At 35.6% G+C, this 17796-nt stretch overlaps 1 pseudogene; it reads left to right on the plus strand.

The window, feature by feature from the left end:
- Positions 1 to 598: 598 nt before the first annotated feature.
- Positions 599 to 1180, plus strand: LOC138398349 (bcl-2-like protein 2 pseudogene; annotated as a pseudogene).
- Positions 1181 to 17796: the final 16616 nt, after the last annotated feature.

A 17796-nucleotide genomic window follows, 5' to 3' on the forward strand; every position in this document is an offset into this window, starting at 1 on the left:
AATTATTAACCACAGAACAGGGTCAAGAAGTGCCTTTGTTGGTTTCTCAGCAGCAACTACTGTCCACCAAGTACGGGCGAGTGTTCTTGAGGAGTCTCCGGAAGTTGCCAACACCTGCTCTGGTACCGCTGTGAATTCTGTGGCTTCCTTTAGCCTTTCCTTGATTTTACTCTTTTCATGGTAGGTTTAGTCTACTTGCTACCAGGCTTTTTGGCCCTGGTGTTTGGTATAGGACTTTATGGCATAGCTCCTAAGAGAATGGAACAGGTTCTGTTGATGCTGCTATACTAGACTATGATAGGCTCGGTCCTCCTTTTTAAAACTCTTTCTCTGTTACCTTGTTTAGACTTTTGCCCTCCATAGTCCTTGTTATTCATAAACACAGGATCAGGTTCCTGGCCTCCGTAAGGCAGCCACTGGGCGATGGGCCGGAACCAAGGATTCCTGAGATCTAAAGATTATTCTCTTTTTTCCTCAAAAATGGGTCAATCAGGGTCATGTAAAAATTGCACGCCATTTAATGTTTTTTGAAAAACTTCCAGAAACTTTCAGGGTGATCATTTGTATGCTTTTTAATTATATCCATTCATTTATACAGATGATGACTCCAGCCTCAGCCCCAGACACCGAGCTTTGGTGGCAGACTTTATGGGCTATAAGCTGAGACAGAAGGGTTATGTCTGTAAAACTGGCCCAGAGAAGGGCCCAGCAGGTGACCCGCTGCACCAAGCCATGCGGGCAGCTGGAGATGAGTTCGAGACCCACTTACAGCATACCTTCTCTGGTCTGGCGGCTCAGCTGCATGTGACCCTCAGCTCAGCCCAGCAGTGCTTCACCCAGGTCGCCAATGAGCTTTTCCAGGGGGAGCCCAATTGGGGCCGCCTTGTGGCCTTCTTCGTCTTTGGGGGCTGCACTATGTGCTTAGAGTGTCAACAGGGAGATAGAGCCACTAGTGCGACAAGTGCAGGAGTGGATGGTGGCCTACCTAGAGACACAGCTGGCCGACTGGATCCACAACAGTGGGGGCTGGGCAGAGTTCACAGCTCTCTATGGGGACATAGCCCGGGAGGAGGCACGGTGTCAAAGAGAGAGAAACTGGGCATCAATAAAAACAATGCTGATGGGGGCCGTAGCACTGGGGGCTCTGTTAACTATAGGGGCCTTCTTCACTAGCAAGTAAAACAGTTCCAGGGCCAGGTGGGGCTAGGTATGGCCCTTAAAATAAAGTAAATGTTTAGACAGGCATAAAAAAGGGATAGACACAAAAGATGATACATAAAAAACTTATACACAGAAAAGCTGTTAAGACAGACCCTGGCCCTGATGGGCAACTCCACGGATCCTGGTTATATACAACATGTCTTCCCCTCCACGCGCCCAAAGTGGGACCCAAATGAGGAGCAAGGTAAGGGGGCTCTCGATCGATATCACCAGACTCTGCTCGGGGGCATGCAGGCCGCAGCTAACGGGCCAACTAATTTGTCTACGGTAAGCAAAACCATACAGAGACCTAAGGAGTCTCCGACGGTGTTCCTGAAACACCTTTTTAAAGCTTACCGCCTGTATACTCCCAGAGACCCAGAGACACCAGAAAATAGACGTGCCATTAATATGCCTTTTCCCACTTTGTCAGCCCCTAATATTAGAAAAAGCTACAAAAAGTAGAGAGATTAAAAAGTGCTGTCTGAGTTAATAAAATTGCCCACAAGAAAACAGACTGGTTGCATACTTGTCTAACAGTTTGGACCTGATCTGGCTGGCCAGACTGCTTGTGGGCCATTGCTGCGACAGCCGTCCTGGCAAAAGAAGCCTCTAAGCTCACTTTGGGGCAGGACTTGTATATCATAACTCCTCACTCAGTAGAGGCTCTAAAAAGTCCACCTAAAGAGTGGCTTTCCAACTCATGTATAACTAAGTGCTGTTGCTAGATTCCCCCCAGGGTTCGCTTCCTAAAGACAACTCCTCTTGACCCTGTCACTCTGCTGCCGGATGATGAGCCAGCAGAGCCACTGCATAACTGCTTCGAGATACTGGAGTCTCTTACCGGCCTAAAAACAGATCCCACCGATCAACTCTGGCCAGACCCCGATGAGGAACTGCATACGGATAAAAGAAGCTACATGTCTGAAAAAATCAGGTATGCAGGGGTGGCTATAATAGCTACTGATTGGGTTATTGGGCACAGGCTCTTGGACATAAAACCTCAGCCCAAAAGACCCAGGCCCTGAGAGAGGGGAGAGCTTTACAATGGCACGTGTACATGAGGCACTTTACCACTGACTCCCCGGTGGCGAGAGACAATGCTTTGGCCAATGCGACAGCAAGAAAAGTCGCACAAAAACCAGTGGGGACTCTCCTAACTCTTCCCTGCTCTGCCAAAACGGCTCTTGCCAAACTCTCCAAACTACACCAAAAAAAGTTAAAATAAAAAAATGCCCTGAAGACTAAAACTGATACAGAAGGTTGGATATTCCTCAGCTACACCACCAAGCCCGGCAAGCTTCAACAAAGTGCCACGTCTACGCTCAAGTAAATGCAGGTAAAGGCATTAACCTTCCCCTGGAGGACAAGTTGCAGAGACAAGCTCTGGAAAAACATTGAAAAGTGACTTTCACTAAAGTAAAACCAGGTAACTATAGATACCGGTATTTGCTTATGTTTATTGACACTTTCTCTGGATGGGCAAAAGCTGTCAGAGACAGCACAAATAACTATAAAAAAGCTAGTAACTAAAATTGTCCCCAGATTTGGCCTCCTGCTAACATTGGGGTCCGATAACGGCTTGGTGTTTATCGCCAAAACAACTCAATTACTGGCCCAAGTACTATGATTAAAAATTACATTATGTCTATAGGCCTGAAAGTTCAAGACAGATAAAGAAAATAAATAGGACTTCAAAAAAACACTAAATAAATTAAAGTTTGAGACTGCCCAAAACCGGGTGAGCCTCCTTCCCTTTGCCCTGCTAAAAACCAGGTGCACTCCTTATGTTAAAAACATAACCCCATGTAAAATCATGTTCAGCCGACTAACTCCACTCCCGAGAAAGCTCTATTTCAGGTACAGCCTGGAGACCTCGTCTGGATAAGAGAACTTCAGCCTGCCAGCTCAAAGGCCAGGTGGACCAGACCCCTGCCAGTGATCCTCACCACGCCAACAGCCATGAAGGTTGCTGGAAAGCATCATTACATCCACCACACGTGGATCAAAAAGGCAACCCCAGATCAACTCTCTGAGAAATAGATTGCCTGGTCCACTGAGGACCCAGTAAAGATAAGAATTTCCAAAAACTCCTCTAATCCCTCCTAGTTATCTGTTTTAATTTGGCAGGCCCCCACCAATATAAACTATACCTGGGTACTTCCCAGGACAGTAGGTAAGACTGTTTTAGCCCGAAACTCCACCCTATCCCAGCCGGTCTGCTTTGACCTCTGCCAGTTGTTTAGAGATAAAAACAAACAATGATATTAGAGAGGGTATGGGAGACTGAGCTATGTGTCTGACAGACTAAACAAGGGTTACGAGCTTATCAACACTATGCCTGCCCCCTGCATCATAAACAGCCTAATTTCTTACATTAAACAAAGAGTTTGAGGTGTCAAACTTATTATCCTCCAAACTCACTGTCAACATATTTGTAACTCCCTTATTGTCCTTAGCAGGACCTTCAGTTTTGTTTCTCCTAGCCCTGGTAGTGGGTCCGTCCTAGCCCTGTTAGTGGGTCCGTGTATTCTAAATTATCTGTTGGTACAAAGTGTAAGCTCATGATATTATACACCCATTATTACCATGTGTGCAAAGATAAATCAAAGATTTGATTTCACGTGAAAACCAGTGGGGAATGTGATGAGGCCCAGCAATCACTATAGCTCTGTGAGCCACAGTGAAGCCATCTTGTGTACAGGCTCACTGCTGCTGTGTGATTCATAGGCCCATGACCTGTGCTGAGAAGAAAAATACATAAATAACAGAAAAAAATTTATACAGTGATTAACTTGTAAGTGATTGTTTAAAATCATTAGATGTGTATAGTTAAATTGTACTACTCTTGGCTGTTCCTTGGAGAAATGTTCCTTGGATGTCCCTTAAGGAAATGTTCCTTGATTTAACTGATGCTATCTGCTTCTGTAAGGTCACTTGCTTATGAATTATTGTGATCAACATGTTCTGAGCTATATGTGTATTGTTAGTATTGTTAGTGGTGAAGGTACATAACCCCTGCCCACTTTAAGATCGGGGCCATTCTCTGTGTCTGGACTTTCCCGGAACAGGGGTGGTCACTGGCCAGCTAATAAAAACTCACTAATTTGGCTCAATTTGGCTTTCAAGTGGTCATTTTCTCGCATCTCAGACCATAACACAAAGTTATACTTACATATGATATTACTTCTAATGGAATTATTTAATTGTAGAAGCAATCATTCACACAATGTACAGGTTAATTATCACAAAGAAGTGAATAATAATTAAAGTGCTTCCTTGTACATAGATTATAATCAACATTCATTAAGATAGACAGGACTCTGCAGGCTCAAGCTTATTCTGGGCCTCTGAGGAAGTCCCACAGCATTGGCTATGCCTGACCCTGCCCTCCCACTCCTACTGTGACTCTTTCCTGCTTGGCTGCTTTGGTCTATGTCACTAATGGCCTCAGGGTACCAGAGGTGGACATCCAGGTACTCCCTATGCAAGCTCTGAGTGAGAGAAACGGACATGATTATAAAAACAGGGGCAGAAGGGGCTCATTTATAACCCATTTACTGATTCTAAGGATTGAGGTCTTGAGTATCACATGTCTCTTTCATTCCCATCCAGGCACCAGGTACCCTTCTCTGGGGCAGGTCATTTTGGTTTGATTAGTCTCTGTCTCCTACACCACCTGGCTCACAAACAACCTTACAGGTAGGGTCAGCAGACCAGATTGCTTGCTATTGGAATGCAAAATGGGAAGTCTGGTTGGTGCCTATCACTTTTCCTGAAGAATGGCCGTGGAGTGAAACCAGAGTGAGCAAGAGTGTGCAATGTGCCCTATAAAGGTGGGCAAAATGGGCCTCTGGCCTTGTGGAGGTGACAGCCTGGTGGAGGAGGGATGTTATTAGAAATGTTCAAAGTCCAGGCAGGACAAACATGGGGGACTTGCTGTAATAAGGCATGGGGGTTAGGAAGGCATTTCTTGGAAAGTGTGGTTTGAGCTCACAGTCAAGGATTATTAAGAGTTGAGCAGATATAGGAGGTGAGGTGGTGATTGGAGAAAAAAATAAATTTTTTCTAATCCAGAGATTAACCTATGCTGGGTAGTGCTAAGCCTTTCCCAGTAGCACCCGAAGTGGGATTGTGGATGGATAAGACATGTGGACTCTCAAGTTAAGACCAGCAGATTTTGAATCCTGCCTCTGGCATTTCCTGGATGTGTGGCCTTGGGCAATTTACTTGTCTTTCAGTTGCTTCTGAGAGCAAGGTGGGTGTTGAAACCCTTAAGTTGAAGAGAGACAAGGTTAATCACATTTTAAAGTGTTTTCTTTGGCTGCTGTGAGGAGATAGGATCAGAGCAGGGGTTTAAGGGAGGGGGAGGGTTTTTGCATTTCAGGAGAGTTAAGGCAGTTTGGGCCACGGTGTGACAATGGAGGTAGGCAGAAGTAAAAAGTGATAATTAATTGGATTTGGTTGGTGAAGGAGTCCTCATGGATGACTCCCAGGTTTCTGGCTTGTATTATAAGTAACACAGAAGGATGGACAAACTCCCTTTATTTTCTATTTATTGTGATATCTATCATACATGCAAAAATATTTTGTATACAATTTGGAGAATAATAAAAATAAATACTTATTTGCCCCTTAGGTCACTTGAGAAAAGCAATTTGCTAATATAGTTAAAGCATCTGAGTTTCCATTCTTTCTACCCAGAGGTAAGCACTGTCCTGAATTTTGGTTAATTTTGCCTTTGCTATTTATTATTTTTACCATATATATATTTATATATATGTATGTGTGTGTATATATATAGTTGTAAATAATATAGTGATTGCTTTTGTATGTTTTTAGACTTTATATTTATTTTGTTTGGGGTTCGGTGAACTTTCTCCATCCAGAAGTTTATAATCTGAATAAAATTTAGAAAATTAGAAAAAAATAGAGAGAGCCAAGAAATGGAAAACAAAAGAAAAAGAAAAGGGAAAAGGAAGAGATAAATATACCAAGAAACAATTATCAACCCTACAATTACATTTATATCCTGAAATAGTGCTAAAAGGAAAATATTAATAAACATTAGAAAGAGAGTGGCAAGACTTGCATTCTATTGAGGGGGAAATTGTACTCTGAAATGTCACCACTGTGCTTGGAAAGACTTAAAGATAATTTTTTCTCATATAGAAGAAGACTCTAGAAAAATTTATTTGAGTAGTAAATATCAACTATTACTACTGGCAATATGTACTTATACTACTGATAGCATCTCTCTAAACCTAATTAAAAAATGCTTAGACTTTCTTGGGATAGTAAAGCCTTCATCATTAAATGTCATACTCAGTAATTTATGTAGGTGCATATCTTTTGAAAGTAGAATAAATGTTTCTTCTCATGACTGGATTTGGTTCTTTCTGGGAAGAATAGGAACAAAACATTTAAGCAAGTTGCATACACACACACACACACACACTGCACACCCATACAAACACGCACCCCTGATTCTTCTCCAAAAGGGAGTTTACAGGAGATTGAATAAATTGTTAATACTAAAATTTTACATGCTATAATACAGATATATAATATATGGAACATTTTTTGGCATGCTAAAAACTAAAAATCGAAATTGCTGAATATTTTAAAAGGAAAATAATACTTTTATGTGAATTCTTAAAAAACAAAGAAATGTAAAATGCCATATTCAAATGTGTGTTTATGTGTGTGTGTGTGTATATATATATATATATATATATACCTTTAGATTAAATTTAATGCAAAAGTAAGTTTTTATACACTAATAACTTAAAAATTAAGAGTATAAACTTATAGTGGCTAGCTGTAGTGGCTCACACCTATAATCCTAGCACTCTGGGAGGCCAAGGTGGGAGAATTTCTTGGGGTCAGGAGTTGAGACCAGCCTGGCCATGAGGGAGAGCAACTCTACTAAAAATAGAAAAAATTAGTCAGGCATGGTGGCACATGCCTGTAGTCCTAGCTGCTTGGGAGGCTGAGACAGGAGGATCCCTTGATCCCAGGAGTTTGAGGTTGCTGTGAGCTAGGCTGCTGCCATGGTACTCTAGCCCAGGTGCCAAAGTGAGACTCTGTCTCAAAGGAAAAAAGAAAAAGAGTATATACTTATAAATAAATTTTTTAAAGGTTCTTCAAATATAAGTAACTAATAAATGAATATTTAGTGTAAAATTTTATAGAAAAATTACTTGTTCAGCTGCTAAATACTAAACCAGTTAAATTAACAGCAGACTTGTTTGCCTACCATTTTTAATTATTGTAATATTTGACTCTTTTGATAGTATTGACCTTAGGGCTTGCTTTAACTTGAGTTTGTAAATAGTTGTGTTAGTTAAGGCTTTCTAGAGAAACAGAATACATGCACACACACACACACACACACACTCTCACACCCCTATACAAATATATTTTTATCATGGAGTTGCAATGAAGATTGGCTCTTGGTTCAGGTGATTATGGAGGCTAAATCCCATGATGATGCCACCTGCAAGGTAGAGAGCCAGGAAAACCAGTGATATCATTGAATTCAGTCTGAGTTCAAAGGTTCTAGAACAAGGAACATCTATATCCAAATGCAAAAGAAAATGGATGTCTCAGCTTAAGGAGAGAGAATTCACTCTTCCTCCTTTTTGCTTTTCCTATGCAGCCCCTTAACAGATTGGGTGATGCCTACATTGGTGAGGGCAGATCTGCTTGACTCAGTCTGACTTAAATATTACTTTCAAAAGCATCCTATGGACACATTCAGAAATAATGTTTAACCAACTGTTGGGACACCCCTAACCCAATCAAACTGACATAAAATTAATCATCACAATAGTCTTTGATTCAAATGCATAACCATTTCAATTTCCATTACAGATTATAAAATCAGTTCATAGCAGAAGGCACGATTGGCTATCCTTAAAATACCAAATAATGAAAAAGTAATGAGATCATTACACAATGGAGGATTGTTTTGCTATCACAAAATTATTGATTTAAATTATAAATGAATTGGATGAATCAAAAACTCTACAGAATCACATAATTTCACCTTTCAAAACAAATATAAAAATACGTAAACACAAAGTAGTCAAAATTCCAGACTTGCTCTTAATATTAAAGAGAAAATAGATCTTCCAGTTTTAATTTTATAATTTTGTTATATTCCTTCTTTGCTTGGTTTTTATTTTCAAAGAATTTCATCTAACATGGTACATCTACACACATTTACTATTCAAAGTTCAGTGTAGGGGGCTACTGTCAACATTTTGAACAACAAAAGGAACAAAAAATAATGAGAGCATGGCTATGTGTTTTTGAAGAAAATACTCCTCTACTTTTGTATGTTAAAATTATTTGTAACATAATGAAATAGATCTAATGAGAGACAAAGATGTTTCTCTGTCATAATCATTAGCATTTACTCTTCTTTCTTTTATTGGCTTGAATTTTTAGGAGAAAATACAAGAATACCACAAACGGAAGATATTAATGAATTGCAAAAACTTTGCAATCAGGAGTGCTAATTTACATTTCACCTCTTTTTTATTCAAGTCTTTTTGATTTCAGTAAGATACTTATTTCCTCACTGTGTTTTCTTATTCATAATGTAGAACTATTAATAAAATTAATAACCATGCCTTCACAGCAATCAGGATTATTGTAAAAATTATAGTAAGGCATGCATGTGTCTGCAAGTATCATATATTTTAATTAATAACTTTTAATTTAATTTAGTTTAATTTAGCTTCTGTTAACTTTTAGGAGTTGACTGAGAAAGGAAAGAAAAACTGAGACAGGAAGGGACATTAGAGTAAATGATCTCTTTAATACCATGGTAAAATAAAGTAGGAGAATAAATAGGTTAGAAACAACAGGGATAGATGTAAGAGTAATTAAGAAATGTACACAGAGTGAACAAAGAAAGGAAAAAGGAAAGGATGATAAGAAATAGGGAACAGATGATTTTTGTAGGTGCAATGATTCTCATCCTATAAATCTTTATTTCTTTAAATTACTATAGAAAGAATTCTCCTTGACGCCTTTGTGCCTCCATTTTGATTCCAACTCATTTTCCCTTATAGTCACTGCTTTCCCTGGGATTTCCCTTGCCACCTCTCTGTGCAAGAAGTATTGATTGAGTGATAAAGCAAATCCAGTTACATGGCTGTGGTGATCTCATTTCACAAAAGAGTCTGGAGAAATAAATATATCCTTAGAGTAAACTTCAGACCACTTAACAGTTTTAAAATCCTGAAATGCCAACCAAAAGAACATTTCCAAGGGAAAGAAATGGCTAAAAAGAGCATGCATGAGTCAGAATAATGTTGAGAGACAGAAAAAGCAAAATATTCAGCTGAGGAAAAGAGCCTAGATAAAGAGAAAGAGTGACCAATGTTGTTTAAACTGCCTCTGAATTTTTCCTTTGGTAGGAATGAGACATTCAATAGGATTCAAGATATTTTAATTTTAATTTTTTTTATTTCAGCATATTATGGGGGTACAAATGTTTAGGTTATATATATTGCCTTTGCCCTACCTGAGTCAAAGCTTCAAGCATGTTCATCCCCCAGATGGTGCGCACCACACCCATTAGGTGTGAATATACCCATCCCCTCCTCCCCCCTCCCACCTGCCTGACACCCAATGAATGTTACTACTATATGTGCATGTAAGTGTTGATCAGTTAATACCAATTTGATGGTGAGTACATGTGGTGCATGTTTTTCCATTCTTGTGATACTTCACTTAGTAGAATGGGCTCCAGCTCTATTCAGGAAAATGCAAGAGGTGCTGCATCACCATTGTTTTTTTGTGGCTGAATAGTACTCCATTCCACATTTTATTAATCCACTCATGTATTGATGGGCACCTGTATTAATTCCACATCTCTGCAATTGTGAATTGTGCTGCTATAAACATTCTAGTGCAGATGTCTTTTTTTTATGAAATGTGTTTTTTTCCTTTGGGTGGATGCCCAGTAGTGGGATTGCTGGATCAAATGGTAGTTCAGGTATGAAACCATAAGAATTTCAGAAGAAAATGTTGAAAAAACTCTTACAGACATTGACTTAGGGAAAGAATTTATTAAGAAGATCCCAGAAGCAATCACAACAACAATGAAAATAAATAAATGGGACCTGATCAAATTAAAAAGCTTCTGCACAGCCAAGGAAACTAACATTAGAGCTAATACATAGCCTACAGAATAGGAGAAATTATTTTCATGCTATACATCTGATAAAAGGCTGATAACTAGAATCTATATAGAACCCAGGAAAATCAGCAAGAAAAAAATCAAACCACCCCATTAAAAAGTGGGCAAAGGATATTAACAGAAACTTTTCAAAAGAAGACAGACTAATGGCCAAAAAAGTGAAAAAAAAAATCCTCAACTTCTCTAATCATCAGAGAAATGCAAATAAAAACCACCATGAGATATCACTTAACTCCAGTGAGAATGGATTTTATCAAAAAGTCCCAAAGCAACAAATGTTGGTGTGGATATGGAGAGATAGAAACACTCGTACACTGCTGGTTGGACTGCAAACTAGTCCAACCTCTGTGGAAAGTAATATCTAGATTTCTTCAAGAACTAAAAGTAAAACTTCTATTTTTTTTCCAAGACTGTTACACTTTTCTTTTTTACATTTACATATGTAATTCATTTTGAGCTAATTTCTGTAGGCATCCACATTCATACTTTCACGTGTGGGTTTCCAAGTTGTCCCAAAATCATTTACTGAATAGATTATTCTTTTCCCATCTAATTTCCTGTTAAAAATAAATTGACCATAAATTTAAGGGTTTATTTCTGACCTCTCAACTCTGTTCCATTGACCTATACATCTCTTTATACTAGTAATTCGCTGTATTGTTTACTCTCAATTTGATGTAGATTTGAAAGCAGGAAGTATGAGTGTGTCCAACTTTGTTCAATCTTAAATTGACATTCATGGTACCTTGCATTTTCACATAAATTTTAAGATCATCTTGTGAATTGCTGCTGCTGCTGCTGCAAAAAAAAAAGTCAGTTAGCATTTTAACAGGGATTATGTTGAATCTTAGATCAATTTGGGGACTGTTGTTGTTCTCGAGATATTGAGTTTTTTTATTTTTTCATTAACTTGAGATGTCTTTCCACTTATCATCTTTCAATTTATTTACATTGGAGTTTTCAAAGAACAAGTCTTACACTTATTTTAGTTAAAAATATTTCTAAGAATTTTATTCTTTTTATACTATTTTAAGGAAATTGTTTTCTAAATTTCATTTTTGGAATATTTCAGACCACTGTATGGACATACAATTGAATGTTGTATATTTGCCTCATATACTGAAATCCTGCTGAACTCTTGCTTATTAATTCTAATGATTTTAGTGTATTTATTGGGATTTTTGTAAGATCATGTCGTTGATAGAGAAAATTTTACTTTTTCCTTTCCAAACTGGATACATTTTATATTTTTTTCTTTCCTAGTTGCCCTAACTCCTCAAGCAAAATGTTTAATAAAAGTTGTGAGAAAGGAATATTTATCTTGTTCCTAACAGTAGGAGAAAAATCATTCAGTCTTTCACCATTAAGGGGAATTTTTGCTGAGAAAAAGTCAGTTATCTTGAATATAGGTCAGTAGAAATTACCCAAACTAAAGCACAAAGAAAAACAAAGTATGAAAAACAAGAACAAAAACAAAAAACAGGATAGAGCATCTAAGAGCTATCAGACAATATAAAATGGTTTAACTTATGTCCAATTGGAATTCCAGAAAGCTAACAGAGATAAAATAGGGAAAATATAATATTTGAAAATTTAATGAATGAAAAGTTTCCAAAAACAATGAAAGACATCAAACTACACATCCAAGAAGCTCAGAGAACATCAAGAAAGAAAATGTCAAAAATTAAAAAACAAAACACTTAGACACATCATAACAAAATTGCTCAAATCAAAGATAGAAAAATTCTTAAAGGCAGCGTGGAAAAAAGATGTCATATAAAGAACAAAGATAAGAAAATAGACTTCTCATCAGAAAGTATGCAAATCAGACAACAATATATTTACATTTTTAAGGTGTTGAAAGGAAAAACAAAGAAACAAACAAAAAATAGTTCAACCTGAATTCTACAATAGCAAAACTATCATTAAAAAATGAACAATATAAAAAATTATTCATAAAACTTACACAGAGAGAAATTATTATCAGAACTGACCTGCAAAACTTTTGAGGGAAATTCTGTATACAGAAGGAATATGACACCAGACAGAAGCTTGTGATAGCTGATACAAAAAAATGAAGATATCTGTTAAAAGTTCAAGTTATAAAATAATACGGAATATTATTCTGCCTTAAAAAAAAGATCCTGCCATTTGCAATAATATAGATGAACCTATAGGACATTATGCTAAGTGAAATAAGCCAAACAGAAAGAAAAATACTATAATATCTCACTTATCTGTAAGATTTAAGATTAAAACAAACAAATCAAATCAAATACATAGAAAGAGAGAGAGAGAAGAGCAGTGATTACCAGGGTCAGTGACTACTTCTTTCCCTCTTGGACCCTCTTTGTGGTTTGCTAATGAGTCCTTGTAGACATAGAACATTTAATCATGAGATAACAAGTTAGGATGTTAACTGAACTGCTTGTTTTCTTGAGTGTTATCCAGTAAATTAGAAAGTTGAGTGATGCCACATCATTGCATCATTAATAAAAATAGCATACATATGAATGAACTTATTAAATAGGCATCAAAGCTACAAGTAAATTGCAAGCAAATATTGCTCAGAGCCCTATAGCACTTATCCCTGATGCTTTAAGTCTTTATCAGATAATACCTAAACCCTGAGTTAATTCCTTCATGTTAGTTAAAATGAAAATGCAGCTGTCATTTATAGATGTTGGAAGTATAGTATGTAAAATTAGATTTTTGCTGTATTAAAGCCTACTTAGTTGTCATTTTGAGCACTCGTTATCCACTGTGTTACTTAAAAAAAAATATCCAAAACAACAGCTATTTTTTTAAATCACATCTCATGATTTTATCAGTCAAGAATTATGGCAGGGCTTAGCTGAGTGAGTCATTTGTTCTATATGGTAACAGTAAGGGTCATTTCATGATATTGATCTGGTAGATCATTTTGTCTAGAAGGTCCAAGATGGGTTCACTCACATGCCAGTTAATTTGGCAGGTATAAGAGAAAGGCTGGACTCATCTGGGGTTGTCAAATAAAAGGTCTACCCATACCCTTTGCAGAATGGTAGCTTAAGAAAACCAGACTTCTAATATGGTGGCTCAGAGCTCCAAGAGTGAATGTTCCCAGTGAATAAGTCAGAAGCTATTTGGCCTTGTAGGATGTATCCTCAAAAATCACATACCCTTGCTTCTATTCTTTTCTAGTGGATACATCATTTACAAGAAAAGTTTCAATAATTTTCCTGTGAGTAAACATTCCCATTTTTCTTTCATCATTACCATATATGGGGAGTGTGTATGAATGTGTGTTTATTCTAAAGAAATAAAAATAAGTATATATAATTATCTTCATTTCCACAGAAAAAAGTCCAAAAGTAAGATTACTTGCTTGAACAAATAATAAGCATATTTAATTTAATTAAAACAAATTATAGTACAAGACATTGTTCCTAAAGACTGTAACATTACACTTCACCAGTAATGTGTAAGGGTTTCCATGTACCGAATTTTAACAGGCACTGGATATAATTACACTGTTTAATTTTATAAACTATGTATTGATAATATTTCAATATCTTTTTGATAAGGTTTTACCTAATTAAGTAAACACTTCATATGTCAGTTGGATATTTGTACCATCTTCTGTGGATTTTGTCTTTTTAATTTTGACCTATTTTTAACTGTATTGTTTTTCTTTTCTGTCATATATTTGAGGGCTAGTTTTTTAAAATACTGGTATCTAGTACCCTCTATTAGATGTTTTCCATATTTACTTTTGATCTATAATCTTTGGGCAACATTTTGAATAATTACAAATCTACTATAATATTAACGTATAATGGGAGAAGAAAGATGGATATATAAAGAGACATTAATATTTGGGAAGTCTTTTAAAAGTATATTAATTGGATTTAACATAGTTGTGATATATCTAGAATATCTTTATTCCACTCACTTTTAACTTTGGTGTGTTTCCATCCAGCACTTTCATACCAAAGTTTCTATCTGTTGTCAGTGGCCTTTTCAGGCAGAGATCAAAGGAAGACTATGCAATATAGATCCCAAACACAGAGAAAAGATCTGAAGCAGGGAATCAAAGAGGAAGTTCCCCTGAGATTTCATTTTCTCATTAATTCTCACTGTGGTGAAGAATCAAAATGTTAAATTCCAAATTCTAAGAAAAAGATAAACTGAAAAATCACACTAATAAAGTCAGCACTCAGTCAGATTCTAATATACTATCAAATTTATCATCTAGCATTCTCATAATTTTTCTACTACCTAGATTTCAATGACATTATCTTCCCCTTCTGTATTTTTTTCCTTTACAAATGTGCCTGCATGTATGTGCGTGTGTTTGAGTTATTTCAAATATTGCATTATAGTGAAATTTTTCACAGATATTATTTTATTTAATCCTGATAATCCTGAGTTGTGAATAATATTGATATATTTTTACATTTTACAATGGAGAAAACCACACTACAAAAGGTTAAAAGTCCCTTGAAAGATCACACAAAGAATAAAGTATGAGGGCTGTGACTAAAAGTTTATTCTTATATTTTTGAGTGAAGTTATCTTTCCAAACAGAATTGATTCTTCTTCTCACATTTAGGTGACCTTTCCATATATAAATCACAGAGATGATGTTTTCTTTCAAAGATATGCTTGCATTTTATTTGCTGTCTATACTATTATACAGTTATTCTGATGCAAAGATGGCCATTTTCCTGTCCTGCTACCAGGGAAACTCTCCTGTTTTGCTCGTTATTATATCTCAATGCCTGACATTGAGCCTGGATCCACACCAAGAAGTTCTGTAATAAATATTTTTGAACAAATTTTATTAATGAATGCTGAGTGATATAAACAATATATGCTAAGTGATAAGGCAGTGTATGTCATATGATTTTAATGTAGAGCTGTAATTAACATGGAAAAAGAACCAAATATTAAAATACCATAGTAGATTCCAAATTCAATGTGAACAACTATAAAAACATTTTAAAATTTTTATTTTAGATTTATTGAGAGAAAACCATAGGCTGGAGTTTAAAAAGACTCTTTTAATAAAAATAATGAAAACCTTTCGTTTAGTGGTTAGAAATTGCTGCAAAATTTTTAAAAGAAACTTTATTCCATAAATGATTAATTGTATTTTTAAAATACTACAAAAAATAAAATTATCTAAAACTTTTATTTTGATTTTCTTAATGCATTAAATAGCTAGTACACATATGAGAAAATCTAACATATGATATTGTTGCAGAATGTCCCATTATGTTTATTTATAAAATTATTAAGGAATCATGCATGTTGATTATGCACTGTCCAACCTACAGTAAATGAAATGAATGATATTAAATAAATACTATATAATATATAGCTTATATAAAATAAATAAGAAAACATTAAAATAGTAAGTGTACATAAATACATGTGAATAACTTGTTATTATTTTTTATTAGTATAATTTATTCACCAGGAAGAATTGTTCAGTTTGTTAAACATTTCATTTACTAAGTTTTAATTCACTTACTATTTCTTTTTAATGGAAAGATGATAAATATTAATTTTATATTATTTAAAATCACAAGTCTATTGAAAAATAGTTTTTAAAAATATGTTGATTTCTATAAGTTGTGTACATATTATGTATAATATAAACATTCATTAGAATAGGTTAATACAACAGATTGTGAAAAATATTTTTCTACTTGTTTATTATGACATCACTGTGTAATAGATTGCAATAAACCCATTCATGACAATCTTTTCTACACTCATCAGTCTAAATCTGCTAAGTTTTGTCAGAAATATTCTATATCTTCAAAAGAAAAAAATAATTTTTGGTTTATTTTTCTTTAGCAGAATATGTATCTTTTCTTAGAACTAAAACAAGTGCCTAAAAACAACTTTAAGGACAAAAAAGGCATATTTATTATAATATGTCCTATCCCTGAGACTTTGAAAACCATGTTTGTAGATAATAAGGAAATAATCAATACACCTTCACTTAAATCATGATGGACAAATCTCGATGGAAAGATAAATACAACAAATAAATGATAAAGAATATTTAAAAAGCTACTAAGATTTATTACTAATAGTTATCAAAATTTAAAATGTGTACACAGATATTTTCAACTAGTCATCTATGTTTGTAGATAGATGAAGATATAGCTATGGAGAAGGTAGAAATGTAATTAATGAGGTCATGTTCATTTGGGTGAGAAGTGTATTTTATAAAAAAGCACAAAACTGTTCTGATACATATGGAATGAAGAGAAAACTAGGTTTACTTTATAAATTTTTGAAAGGATTATATTAACTAATGAATAGGATGATAGAGACTGATTTCACTGGCATTTAGTCTCTTTAAAGTACTACAAATGGAGGTAAATAAGCTCATGGGAAAATCTCCTGAAAGAATTAAGTGCATCCTCTAATCAGGACTTTGCTTCTAATTATAACATAATGGCAGATGCTTGAATGGTAGGTGAATCAATTTCATAATTTCAATCTTAGTTCAATAACTGAGGCATCATTAGGGAGATAAATGAAATGTTCATAACCTCATAACTTGGGTCATTATTATTGTCTAATGTTCACAATTTACTTAGGTAAATATAGGCTATCTAGGGGGAACTTTGGGTTTTGTTTTATAGATATGTTCCTCTGACTTTTATTAGGGAAATAAGAAGAGAATTTGTAGCTTTTAAAAAATCCTCTAGATGAATACATTCAGTCCCTTCACAAAATTGGTGTGAAATTTCACTTTTTCATTTTTAAATCATTCCATCATTCATTCTACAAATATTTATTCAAATTCCTCTCAATATATGTGATGAAATCTAGGCACTTGCACAATGTTGAAGAAGAGAGATGATGTCTTGCTTGTAACTAGATTGTGTGCTAATGTTCGGGCATAAACTATACAAATTGCACCTTAATGGTGTAATTTCAGATAGTGATACAAACTAGAACAGATAAAGCTGCGTGATCATTTCTGAAAGTCAGAAGTCAAATCAGATTGCATACTTGGGGAAATTTTTGATGTAGAGGTGATGTTAGAGTTAAGATCTCAGTAACAAGAAGGACTCAGTCAAGGGTTGAACTGGATACAGAGCATTCCAGACAAAGGGAACAATAAAGACAAGGCCCTAAGCCAAGAACAAATTTGGGTTAACACTCAAAATTCTAGCATGGCTTCAAAGTATTGAGAGAGAAATGGCTGGCAATTGACATAAACAGAAATTGAAATATACCCTGACCTAAGAGTGGTAACCTAAAATATTTAAGGGCTAGAAGAAAAAGTATGCCTCTATGGGTTGTCATGAACTGTCACAACAATGTAAAGCCTATTATCTCCTAACCATGGAATACCATAGCAGCTCCTA

This window comes from Eulemur rufifrons, chromosome 17 (genome assembly GCF_041146395.1).
Source record: "Eulemur rufifrons isolate Redbay chromosome 17, OSU_ERuf_1, whole genome shotgun sequence".
NCBI lineage: Eukaryota > Metazoa > Chordata > Mammalia > Primates > Lemuridae > Eulemur > Eulemur rufifrons.